We start from the raw sequence: 12,756 nt of genomic DNA on the forward strand, positions 1-12,756 counted from the left end.
TCATTTTAAATTCTATCTTGTATTTTTTCTACTACAATTTTTCTGTATTGTTTATGCAAACCTTTGAAGGGCTGTATAACCAGAAAACTGCCTCCTACCAGGGGTTCAGATAGTGGGTGTGGCTGGACCTCAAACCAGAGGTTTTGTCTTAGTGATTTTTAGATAAAGATGTATTCACTCAGATGCAACCCAAGTATTCATCAGTAGATGAATGGGTAAAAAAAAAATATGGTGGTTGTGTGTGTATGTGCGTGTGTGTACGTTTCAAGTGGAATATCACTCCTCCATAAAAAAAAAGGAGATCTTGCCATTTACAACAACATGGATGGACCTAGAGGGTATTATGCTAAGTAAAGAAAGTCAGAGTAAGACAAATACCATATGATTTCACTTATATGTGGAATAAAAAAAAAAAACACAAAAACTAACAAACAAAAAATAGACTCTTAAATACAGAGAATAAACTGCTGATTGCCAGAGGAGAGGTTAGTAGATGGGTCGGGTGACGTAGATGAAGGGGATTAAGCGTACAAGCATCCAGTTATGAAATAAGTAAGTCACGGAGCTGAGAAGTGCAGCGTAGGGAGCACAGACAGTGATACCACGATCATGCTATGTAGGCGCCGGTAGTGACCACACTTCCTGCGTTGGGCATAGAGAAATGTATAGAATCGTTGAATCAATACGTTGTACACCTGAAACGTACTGTAACATTGTATGTTAATTGTACTTCCAATAAAAAGTAATTAAAGGCAGATTACAAAATAGGCAGGCAGGGGAGGGGAAGGAATGGATTCAATTACAAATGGAGTTTTCCCCCATGCATCTTTGATCATCTTTGATTTGCTTGATAAAATGCATTCTGTGTAGGCAGAGATTCCCTTTTGTGGGGGCAGATGTCTGTTGAGGAATACGCACCTTTCCTGAATGTTCTAATGAGGCGAGTGTGCATAGTGCTCGAAGCAGCACCTCATCAGAGCTCTAAATTGAATGTTGATGACATGGTCTATTCCGAAGATGTAAGTAATTATCAGTGGATTGTAATTCCAGGCCATAGTTGTATATATGTACACCTGTGCATATTACTACGTTTTTGAGGATGAGAATGTGGCACTGTGGTTTGTGGCTTTTGAAAATGGCGCGTAATCTGAGGTAACCTTGTTGCAGTGGTTGCTGTGTTATCTACTAAGTGGAAACTTGATGCCCTCAGTAACGAGCCGTATTATTCAGTTCGTGTTTTTCTGCCAAGTGTATGAAGAATGAACTGGAAAACAAGCCATCTTAAATCCTAGAACAGGACAGTAGATAGATAATACTAGGAAATGGCAATTTCAAACACAGTCTTGAAATTACTGACTTTGTGAATTGTTACATTAGGGTACATGTCTGTTTTTCAGTATTATAGAAAATATATTCACTCTAAAGAATCCTGTCTGTTGTTAGAGATTTTCTGTGCTCTAGTTCTGGAAGGAGATCTTAAAGCCACCTCCAGATTGCACAGTGCTTTGCGGTTTCCAGATCAGCTTCCTGTGTGCTGTCCCATGGAAGTCAGAGACAGGAAGTCCGAGCAGCCCTGTGCACTCGGCTTGCGAGACTGTGTGGTCTCAGCGGGGAGCAGCTGGGCTGACGGGCCACAGAGATAAGGGACAGACCAAGGGAGGTTACAGGGCATCCTTTCTCCCTTCCTAACATGGCACATTATGTCTGGAGATTGACTGTGGAATGCGAAGCGCTGGCCTGCGTGACATTTGTGCTGGAAGGTGGCAGGGTGTGGCTGTGCCACGTGTGGGTTCATTGAAGGAAAGGTGTGGGGGTGGGAGCGTCCTGGAGATGCCACGCTGTCGCTCTGGGACCGAGTCTGTGAGGGTCTGATCGGAGAGATTGCAGCCGCGCTGCTCCCTGGCTGTTAGGGTGGGGAGCAGTGCCCTGAGACTGTGCTGCCTCTGACAGTGGCCGACGGCATTCATCCCAGCTTAGCCCTGCTCGCTGCAGCCTTTATTCTAGTGAATACCTGCCACCTCCGGGTTGACTCCTGGCCAGATGGCTGCTCATCTCGTCCTGTTGTTATGGATATGTGAGTAGAGGTAGACTTGGAAACTGCAGGAATGAAAACTTCTCTAGGCCTAGTGTGTTCGCAGACCCCTTCCTGGTGGGTCTTCTGTGTTCCGCTGGGCACTGAGGACGCAGAAGCGGTTCCCACAGTTGGAGGTCACTGTTAGCGTTCAGCCCAGCTCATGTATGACCTCTTGAGCCATTTGTCTCCCGGGCCAGGACCCCTTTGCCCACTTCAGACTGCACTTAGCACTCCGTGTCCATGCCAGCCACTTATCTCGCATGTCTGATTCCCCTGTAGCTTGTGTCTCTCCTTGGGCTCAGGAGGACACGGTCTGCATGCTGGGCACCGCCACCGCCCCAGAGTGTTTCCCTCCTGGAAGATGCTTACGAAGCGTAAGCATGCGTGTTGCTGCAGCCTTTCAGACCACTGTCCCAAAGATCAGAGCATCGCTGCTCAGAGCTGAGGTCGGAGGCAGGTGGGCTTTAGTGAGAGGTGGGCGGACAGGATAGCTGCTGGATCACCTCCTCCTCAAGTAAGTACTTTCTACTTACAAACGCACCTTGCTGTCTGAACCTGGGAGCCAAAGACATTGTGGTCAATCCCTCGTGATCCGGTCTCCTGCCTGTTTGCTCTCCAGAACTCAGGTTCCACAGGGGTTCGAATGGAACGGTAGCCCTGATGGCCTGAGTTACGAACCGAAGTACAGATAACAGGGTAGTTGTGCCTTTGTTGTACCAGGAACCCACTGTGCAGTCTCCAGGTTTGAACATGACCAGTAGAGCGGGTGTGCAGCTTTTTATATCCTGATTGGCTGTTGACTGTATTTTCCTCTCTTCAGTCTTCTTTGCAGAGAGTGGTAGGACATGGCCGAGTGGCTAAGCGTTGTTCAGGCTTTTTCTGGCCGCACCTAGAGTCCATTAGAGTAGAGTGTGACAACTTAGCCATGTTACAACCAGGGTGAATTTGATTAAATTACCATCCAAGAGTAATCTCTGGCAGTCATAATCCGTTTGATCTACCTAGTTTTATCAGTGTCTGATGACAGCTTAAATTAATATTTCAAATACAGATGGGCAGCCAAACAGTGGGTCATGTGATCACTGTAGGCAGTCAGAATATTTGAGTAAAGGATAGTTTTTTTTAAGATTTTGTTTATTTATTTATTTGTGTGAGAGAGAGCGAGCCCCCGAGCAGAAGCAGGAGGAGGGACAGAGGCAGAGGGACAAGCAGGCTCCGCTCCCTGCTAAGCAGGGAGCCTCATGTGGGACTTGATCCTGGGACCCTGGGATCATGACCCGAGCCGAAGGCAGACGCTTAATTGACTGAGCCACCCACCCAGGCATTCTGAGTAGAGGATAGCTTTAAAAAACAACTTTACTCCTTATGATGAAATAATGCCTTGTGTAGAGAATTTGAATAATATAGAAAATATTTAAGAGAAAACTTTTAAAAATTGCTTGTAAACTCTGTAGAGTTACCACTATTAAATATGTTGGTGTTCGGGACACCTGGCTGGTCTGTGACTCCTGATCCTCAGGGTCGTAAGTTCGAGTCCCATGTTAGACGTAGAGCTCCCTAAGAACAGAAAGGAAATGTGGTGTTCTTGCTGTGTGTGTGTGCACGCACATCTGATTGTAGGGGTTATATGTTTTGTATCCTTTCATTAACAATTAAGCTCAAGGGACATTTTCCCTTCGTCAGTAATGAGTTTTTATAGTAAAAGAAGTTCTACTTGTGCCACGACTGCCTTCCATCGCCTTCACACTCTTCCACGTGCTATCCAGTACCTCATTTGTGACCGCGGGTGCAGTGTGGCACGTGAAGGTGACTCTGGGCATCCTCCAAGGCCCTGCTCACCTCCTCACCGGAATCCCCAGTGGGCATGATGGAGACGTGGGGCTGCACCGAGCGACTTCGTTAGCATTCTCGCAGCTCAGCGTTTAGTTAGAAGTGGAGTCACGTATGTGAAACAGTGCTTTGTCTTTGAGTGTGTTTCGTGCTTTGAGATTTATGGCGTTGCCTGAGCTGGGCAGCACCTGCCTTTATCCCCTCCTGTCGTCTTGCAGCCAAGGCCCGAGAGGCTGGGTAGAAGGAGGCCCCTGGAAGCCCCAGGTTTGGGTCGTTGTGCCTGCTCCCTGGGGCTGGTTCCACCCTGGCTGTTTGAAGCACTTAATCTGTTTTCCTGCCCCAAGGTAGAAGAAGAACATAATGTCCTGAATTTTCCTCAGCTTTCTTTCTCTGTTAATATAGTAATTCTGGGCTCACTTCCCCAAAGCCTTCTCCTTGTGTTCAGTCCCGCCTTCACCTGCCCTTCCCTGTGCGCACATTGCCTCGTTCCTTGTTCTCTGCGCTCCCTTGGTGCCGGTGCCTCCCTTTTGGGGGGGACCGGAAATGCCTTCACGCTCCCTGCAGAGGGCTTGGGCAAGCGGCTCGGGTCACTGAGCGGGTCACTGAGAGCCTGGGTCTCTTCCATTGTGCCACAGCGGAGCTGCAGCGTAAACTCATCTTCATCGGGATTCGCTCTTCGTAACATAAAATGCTTTTCTTTTTTCCCCTTTTCCCTCTTACTCTTTTATCATCTTCTCCTCCTTTCTCTTCTCTCTCCATGGTTGCTGTGGGCTTTAATTTGCTTTCAGGGAGTACTCAATCCTAAAGTTAGGCTGCTTCTCCACCTGAGAAGATGTTTGGACTTGGGAGCACTGGGGGAAGGAATTGATGGCAGTTTCATTGTCCCCACCTGGGATTGTTGTGACTGTGACCTACTGTGGGATGGTGACCTACTGAGGGTGCAGAGCTGTGGAAGGCCTGGGCCCTGTGCAGTGTGGGTGGCAGAGAGGTCCTCAGTGTTCTGGATCCCCACAGGTCCTGGCACTTGGCTCAGCTCCGAGTCTCCGGTTGTCACCCACGGTGAGCAGCTGGGCTTTCCAGGAGTGTGGACCTCTAGCGATTCAAGCACTGATTGTTTAAAACCAAAAAAAGTCATCAGATTTAGGCTTAGAAGGAACTTTCAAGATCACCTCGTGGTCATCTGAATGCTGCATGTTGTACATCCAAGGAGAACTAAGACTTAGAGGGGGCAAGAGGTTTGTCACACAGCGGATGAGTGCAGAGCCACGATTGCCGACCATGTCCCACTGACCTTGGCCTGGTGCTTTTGCCAGTGAGCTGTCAGGGACCACACCCTGGAGAGCTGGGGTATCTAACTGCTGTGACACGCCGAAGTAGCCCCAACTCTGTTAAGGTACTAGTTTTGTTGCTAGAAGCTTCTGGAGTGAATTCCGGTTGAGTACAGATGAGGCCTCAGGCCACAAAAGCCTTGGCAGTGACTTGCTGTCCCGTCACCTTCCTTTTAGCAGTTTCCATGGTTGTTTCTAAGTCACATTCTGGTCATGTATCATCCAAGGGAAATACCATGAGCGTCACTAAATAATCCCGCCGATCTTCAAGTTGTGATTTATTGGTCTAAGGGAAGTGTCCAGAGTCGAGGGCTGTAGATTTCCGTGAATAATTTCCAGGTTGGCAGCGTTTTAAGAGTCGAGTCCAGGAGGTGGGTCAGGCCGCTCCTGTGCCCAGTTCTCTTGCTCCAGGTAACTCTGCACAGGCCAGGCGATGTCTTGGGCGTTGTGATGTGTTTCATATTTCTGCTTACTCTTTATTTGCCAAGTTGAGGTACTGGAAGGATTCCAAGAGCAAGCGGGTGATAGCAGACAACTGCATGCAGCCATGTCTTTCCATGAACACTGCTTTTCTTGGCTTTCTCCCAACCACGGTAGATTGCCAAGAGAAAATGCTTTGGGCTTTACAAATGATATGGCCATACTCTGGGTTAGTTCTGGTTCTTTATATCATTGAAAAGAACGAATTCTTCTGGCTTTTAAATTATTTGGCAAATTTTTGTTGTATAAAATTGCATTGTCTTTCCATGCCCTCTGTCGTGAGTCTGTGGCTTCCTGTGTTTGCCAGAATGTGAAGGAACAGGCTGGACCCTTCGGGCCAGTGAACATGTTGGGCTGGGTCGAAGCCACGTCAGGATGGAGCACTTGGTGCTGTGTCACGGCCAGCTTACAGGCAGGAGTCCCCTCAGTTTCTTTTCTTTGTAGGTATATTCTTCCGTGTTTTGGTTTTAATTCCACCCCAGGAAGTTTAGGCCTGGGGTGTGCTGGTGTTACATTGTTATTGCTTATGATATATATTAAGATTGAAATGAACATTCTGAGTATTGTTTTTAAGTCTAGAAAACAACCCGAAGCGAGAACTGGAAGTATGTGTTGTTTACTAGGACAGCTTGAAGACAGTGGCCCATTACAACTACCGCTGCAACTGATAAATGCGCGCGATGGGGTTTGTCACAAGTTTATTATGTTTCTCTGAAAATGTCTCATAATCCAATGCCATTGTCTCCAGCTGGCCCCTCTCTCTGATCCTAAACTGTCTGAGTCATTCCCCACTATCACACACTCTCTGAAAAACATTCATTTATTTTGTTATTACCCTAAGCAACTTCTGAAAGAAATCCCATCTAAAGTGAAACCGTTCCTCCCCAAACCAAGCGATAACAACGTGCTAGCCAGCCCCGAGAGTAGGACATCCTCCTCATGGTTTACATTGTCGGTTTGTTGAATCTTCTCTCAACTCTAAGAGGAGGTGCTGTTATGTCTGCATCAGAGACAGAACAGCCAAGGCACACAGAGGTGTAATTAAATTGCCCGAGATCACAGAGCTCACCCTTAGCAGAGAGCTCCCCTCAAACCAGGTAAATATCCTGAGTCCATACACCTAACTTTAGCCTGCTGCTTGTCCGAATGAAATCCTGTTTGTGTCTGTGTTCCAATAAAACTTTAGTTTGTTTTGTTTTTTCAAAAACAGGCGTGGGGTTGGCTTTTTGGCCCATGCCGGCTGGTCTTTGCGGACTGAGCCTTCTTGTCCAACAGTATCACGTGCCATGCGTGTGCCGGGCCAAGTGTAGCTGGGGGACACGCGGTTCTGCCTAAGCACCCAGGTGGTGGAGAGCACCAGGGTCAGTTCTCCAGCTGATTTGCTGTATTTCTCAGCTTTCGCCCCCTGCCCCGCCGGTCCTCATCCATAAAGGGTAAGTTTTAACCAGATATTCTTTGAAGCCCTCGCAGTTGAAAATTGTAACCTGGGACGCCTGGGTGGCTCAGTTGGTTGAGCGATTGCCTTCAGCTCAGATCGTGATCCTGGAGTTCTGGGATAGAGCCCTGAGTTGAGTCGGGCTCCCTGCTCAGCGGGGAGTCTGCTTCTCCCTCTCTGCCTTACCCTACTAGTGTTCTCTCTCTTCTTCTCCCTGTCTCAAATAAATAAATAAATAAGATCTTAGAAAAGAAAAGACAATTCTAACCCATCCCTTTGTCCCTAGTAGGGTCGTACTCCATTCCGTTTCCGTGTGTTTCCTGAGCACCATCAGTGACGCCCCCCCAGAGCAGTACTTCCTCTGATTGCTGCGCTGCGTGGTGTGGTTTTAAGTGTATGTCAGGGTGCGAGGAAAACTGCCAAAGAATTCAGCTTTAGAAAAAGAACGTGTTTAGTGGTCTCATCGAAACCACATCAAACTTCGCGTTTGTTGCCACTTAAAACCTTTCTGAAGGCCTGGCTGGCTCGGAGTGAGATCATGCAGTGGAAGCGTCTTTCCTCCGCGCCTGTCCCGCGTCCGCTGTCTCCTGTCCCAGATATTCTTAGCTGGTCCCACTGCATCGTCCCATCAGGCTTTTAGCTCATACATGGTTATGAGCTGATCCTTCCTGAGAGTGTATGTTGAAAAAGAGGGTGTTTGGAGATGAAAACTGGGGAGAGTTCACTGGTGAGGGTGGTTGTTTCCATGAGCGGTTGATGTCTTTGGACTGGAGACTGTCTACTGGCAAAGGCCAGTATGTGGGGGTGTCGGGGGGGTGAGGCATGGGGAGAGCTTGCCCTTTCCTGAGAATGGAGAGGGCCAGGCAGTGAGGAGTTTCCTTCCCCAAGGGCAGGCAGGCATTCCTTAACCTTCAGGGGATGCCAGGGAGCAAGAACATGGATCCCTGGCTTGCTACTGTTGTAGAAACCTACTTTGGGAGGAAATTTCTACTGTCAATGTTACTTATCTTTAAACCCCCCTAGTTGGTACTTTGATTTTTAGTTTAGTACCTTATTTGATTAGGTGAACATAAAGATGTTCTTAGGGTTAGTGTAGTGGAGAGAATCTTGCTGTTTTGAGGGGAGACCAGAGCTTGTTTTTTTAGTGCTATATGTTGATAGTTGTCATATCATGACACAAATAGAAAATGAAAATATTTGTCCCACATGCCGAGGTCAGCAGAGGGGTTGTTTGTGGCCACTGGCGACCCCCGAGGCTGATGGAGCAGTGTTTTCTTGTACCAGTGGGAAGCCCTGGGCCAGGCGGGGGGTCATGGGGGATGGACGGTGGACACGGCCTGGAGCCTTGCCCTGAAGCCAGGGCTTTGCTGGCCCAGTAGGTGTAGCACAGAGGCCCTGCTTTCTAGCCAGGCGTGGCTCCTGTGTATGACGCGGTATCACACGGAGCTCAAATGCTCCTGTGAGACCAGCTCCAGAGGGTGTGGTTTCGTGCTGGAATTCAGCATGGCCAGCTGGCTGCCTGTCTGCTCTGTCCTCCTGTCTACCGTGATGGCTATTGAGAAGGTAGAAGGGACACTGTCCCTGCTGCCTTTCCCAGTTCCCCTCCAACCAGCAGGGACTGGCCCCCAGTTCTTTAGTTGCATCTGCCTTCAGGGCTGACGCTGGGGTCTCTGCTGCTCTGAGCAGCTGTCTCTTAGAGGGTTCATTTATTTGGTTCCTTCCCCAGATGCTAAGTGAGCACCTACTACACGCTAGGGCCCAAGAACACAGTAACTATTGTTATGACGAATAATGCTATAGACTCATACAGTGTCTTGTACTTTCCACAGTATACCTGTAGTGCATGTCTTTCCTGTCCTTCTGTAGATGGCTGTCACTCACCTGCTTGCCAGACAGCTCAGGACCGTAGCAGGTTTTGACTGACGGGCCAGGCACTATTCCACAATTTGCTTCACACCCTGTTTCAGTGATAAAGGCTAGTATAGGTATTGTTCACGTTTCTCCTTCTCTTTTTTTTCTGAGTGGGGGTGGGGGCTGTGGAGGCAGAGGGAGAAGCAGACCCCTTGCTGAGCAGAGAGCCCAGCACGGGGCTCTATCCCAGGACCCTGGGATCGTGACCTGAGCCAAAGGCAGAGGCTTTAACCCACTGAGCCACCCAGGCGTGCCTTGTTCAGGTTTCTTGAACTAAACTCTAAAGAGAGATTTTCTTTTTGGATCTCAAGCTTTAGAGCCCTGCTTTGGCTAATAAATAATCCACATCCCTGTGGAGTGGGAGTGGGTAGGCCTCTGGGTCTGGCACTAGCAATTTTCTCTCCTTATCTAGTTTGTGCGTTCCTGTGCCCAGGGACTGCCATTTCCACGTCTTACTCTCTCGTTGAAGTGAGAGTCACAGACAGAATGAGTAGGTTTTCCAAAGAGTGATCCACCTGGCTACAGGAATGTTTTTTCATGGGAAAATGTGGTAGACCTATAAGGCATTATTTAATTTAGATTTCATTATAGGAGAGCTTGCCTTTCTTAAGGTACTTATTAACTCGTTCACTTTTCCCATTTCTTGAGATTGAACGTGAATTCAGTCCTTAAAGGAGCTCCAAAAGAGTAGAGTTAACAGGTGTGGGCTGTTGCTGAATGAGGCAGGATATAGATATTAATTCCATAGGCTTTAATTTATTCATACATTAATAAATTTCACCATCAGTTGAACGGTTGCCTCTTTCTGCTGTTCTGCCTTTTGAATTTTATGGTAGTTCTCTAGCAGCTTAACCCGGATCCTGGTAAACTTCAGTTGCAAATAAAGCCGAGTTTACAAAATTGTTAACCGTTGGGAAGTATGGAGATGTTTATTGGAATTTGACATTTTGATTTTACAACTTCATTGTGAGCCTTGGTGCTAAAAATGTGTGTTAGCCTAGACTCGGGACCACATGTCTTCAGTCTGATCAAAGGAGAATATATATAGCACAGGAATTCAGAAATCTACAAATCTCTAGAAGCAAATAGCTTTTAGCCCAAACTGCGGGCTAGAACCGGAGAGTAGCCTTCAGTTCTGCCCGGTTCTGTCAAGATGGGGTAGGTGGGTGGCGGCTGCCGTTTGCAGGACTGTCCACTGGTTTTCCTGTTTGCTTTGACTGGTTAGGGTTAGCCTGGGGCTGGCTGTGGACTGAGGGAGCAGAGCCTGGCTTCGCGCAGGCAGCCTGGACCGTGCTCCACCTCTGTTGTCAGAGGCTGAGGAATGGCATTTCCTCCCTGTTTTTTAAATGTATGGTCCCCCCTGAGCTGAACATTGCTTACTTGCCATCTATGATCTTTGACTTTGACTTTGCCTTGGTTCTTGGCCTGTGAGGGTCAAAACCATGTTGAGATGGTTTCCTTCATTGTTGATTGGATGGTCAAGAAGAAAAAGTAACAAGAAATCTGTCACAGTGGGACACCTGGAGTGGCTTAGTCCGGCAAGCATCTGCCTTCAGCTCGGGTCATGATCCCAGGATCCTGGGATTGAGTCCCATATGGGCTCCTTGCTCAGGAGGGAGCCTGCTTCTCCCTCTGCCTGCTGCTCCCCCTGCTTGTGCGCTCTCTCCTTTCTCTCTCTCTCTGTCTCTCTGACAAATAAATAATAAATAATCTTTAAAGGAAAGAGAGAGAGCTCTGTCAGACTACATCAAACACTCTGAAACACTTGGGTCAGCCAGTTAGGAAGTGCTTTGCCCAGAGACTCACCAGGCAAGTAGTAACGCAGCTGACCAGACCACCTACCCACCTAATCTTCACCCTGGCAAGACAATTCTAGAAATGGGTTTTTCAGAACAAGTTGGGTGAACTTTGAGACTCACAGAAGTCCTTTGGGAGTTCATTGGCCTCTTGGTGTTTACTTCCCTCTGCACCAAAGGGGTGACAACCTTGGACAGTTGGTGTGAGTAGGAGGACAGTTACTTCTCCTTCCCACCCTCTAGCTGTTGCCCACTTTGATTTGTTGATGCTAGAAACTTCCACGACAACGTTGATTTTCTTGTTTGTCAAATTGGTGGCTCTAAAGGGTGCGCTGCGTGATGGTGGGGAAGTTGCATCTACACGTGCTCAAACCCAGGCATGGCTCGTGCGGGCGCTCTGGAAGTCCTGGCCAACCATGAGGACAGGGCCAGTTCATGGCGTGAATGGTACACATGCCTTCTAGCACACGTGGTTCTAAGGAGAGAAATTTTAAATGAAATCCAGGAAGTAGAAATCCTAACTATATTTTTTTCTGCAAATTTTTGGGTCACTAAGATCAGGGTTTGATTTTATTCAATAAAACATAAATTCTGAGAGAAATAATTACTACATGGAGTTAATTTGGGGTAATGCTTTTTGGAAAATAAAAGTTCTTGCTTCATTTCTTCAGAGTTTCAGATAACAACTGAAGGAACCTAATCAAGAATCAGAAATGCCCATTAAGTTTCCTGAGCTACCGTGTTGCTTTGGTTAAGTCATCTGAGCTGAAAAGTTGAGCCTGATTACTGGTCTTTGAGAAAAATTTGTGTTTGTTTCAGTTACTCAGGTTGAATTTGAAGTTCAGTGGAATTTATTTATTTATTTATTTTTAAAAGATTTTATTTATTTATTTGTCAGAGTGAGCACGGGCAGAGAGAGAGGCAGGCAGAGGCAGAAGGAGAAGCAGACTCCCGCTGAGCAAGGAGCCTGATCTGGGGCTCCATCCTAGGACGCTGGGATCATGACCTGAGCTGAAGGCAGCCGCTTGACCAACTGAGCCACCCAGACGCCCCTGAAGTTTAGTGGAATTTAAATTTGTTTCCATGTACTCAAGGAAATCAAGTAGGGCAAAAGTGGCAACTGGAATGTGTTCGTTCCAAAATGGTGAAAATGTCAATGGTGAGGGCCAGGCCTGGAAGCCACCTGCACACGCGGACGTGCTCGGGAGCAAGATGTTCTTGGTTACACTAGTTTGTCTTTATTTGTGTTTTTATGCGGACGTTTCAGCTGAAAGAGGCCAGCTGTGGTGAGCGTTGGTTTGTTTGCAACCTAAAATCCTAGAGCTTAAGGAAATAATGTGATTCTTCTTGTTCAAGACAGTCGTCTTACAGGCGAGATCAGGGTGCACAGGAGGAGGGAATGGAAGTTGCCCCGCAGCACTGGTCCCCGTGTGGGGTCGGCCGGGAGAGCCGAGCCATGGTTTCTTGATGTGGGGAGCCCTCTTCCCTAGGAGGCGTTCCCTCAGAGGACCCCCTACCTCCCCGTTTCCAAACATCTCACCAAGACACCCGAAAAGTAGAGTGAGCACTAGACAATGGGTGGGATATTAGAACTTGCAGGAAAAGCCGGGGCAGGCGGCCAGAGAAGCCGGTCCCTCCAGAGTGGCAGGTGGGACGGGGTGTTGACACAGGGCTCCGGCCAGGGACGGGAGCTGAGGGAGGCATAGAGAGGGGCTCCTCCTGCCTACTCTTGCTTTTAGCTACTGTAGGTTTTATTTCACTAATTTAAAAAAACTTCTTTATGGAGCCCTGAGACTTGTCATATTAGAGAAAGTAGTATAACAGCCCCCCCACCACACACACACCCCTGTCACCTGTTAGGAGTTAAGAACATATGGCAAGTTGCGCCAGTCACTTTTTTTC

At 47.8% G+C, this 12,756-nt stretch overlaps 1 protein-coding gene across 2 annotated transcripts in view; it reads left to right on the forward strand.

Moving 5' to 3' along the window:
- The window catches only part of CREBBP (CREB binding protein), a 124,121-nt gene that overhangs the window by 41,575 nt on the left and 69,790 nt on the right, over positions 1–12,756 (forward strand). The window lies entirely within an intron of this gene.

This window comes from Lontra canadensis, unplaced genomic scaffold, assembly GCF_010015895.1.
Source record: "Lontra canadensis isolate GAN:19392208 unplaced genomic scaffold, GSC_riverotter_1.0 scaffold224, whole genome shotgun sequence".
Lineage (NCBI taxonomy): Eukaryota > Metazoa > Chordata > Mammalia > Carnivora > Mustelidae > Lontra > Lontra canadensis.